We start from the raw sequence: 610 nt of genomic DNA, 5'->3' as shown, positions 1-610 counted from the left end.
GAGAAAAGGCCCAGAAGTCTGTCCCTTAGGTCCTGGGCTACAGGGCAGTGTTTGCACCCTTTCTGGGCCCTTTCTCATGAGGCTGTGAATTTCCTTTGGAGAGGCCTGTCTCTGCGCCCAGGTGGATATAAATTTAAGGATTAAGTTGATGTGCGCTGGGTGTGTTCTTTCTATCGCAGATCTTGGAGAACGTGATTTATTTGGTAAAGGAACACAGGACTAGAGACGCGACCTGTACTTTTTTTTTTTTTGGCCCGGAGCAACTGCTTAATCTCTTGAAAGGCTCTCATCTGTAAAACGAGATGATTAGACTCAATATATAATTTTTAAAGCCCCTTTTAGAGTTACCATTTTGTAATTCCTGCCTCCTAAGACTTTATCTTTTATTATACTCCTGGTTGGGAAGAGAGATCTTTTGACTAATGTTTTAAAACTTGGGTTGGGCACATTGGTGTAGTTAGGAAGCTTGCTTTCATCAGAATTGGAAAGAATTTGCAGGTAAGGTTTATGCATCAGTATTCCAACAGACTCATTTTAATTTTGTTAAAAGATTAGAATATGTGTATTATTTCTTAATGTTAGTCTTAAATGTTCAATCTTTAATGTTAAT

The sequence above is a fragment of the Pteropus vampyrus genome, unplaced genomic scaffold, assembly GCF_000151845.1.
Source record: "Pteropus vampyrus isolate Shadow unplaced genomic scaffold, Pvam_2.0 Scaffold292, whole genome shotgun sequence".
NCBI lineage: Eukaryota > Metazoa > Chordata > Mammalia > Chiroptera > Pteropodidae > Pteropus > Pteropus vampyrus.
The sequence above is the reverse complement of the archived record's forward strand: the minus strand, read 5'-3'. Positions refer to the sequence as shown.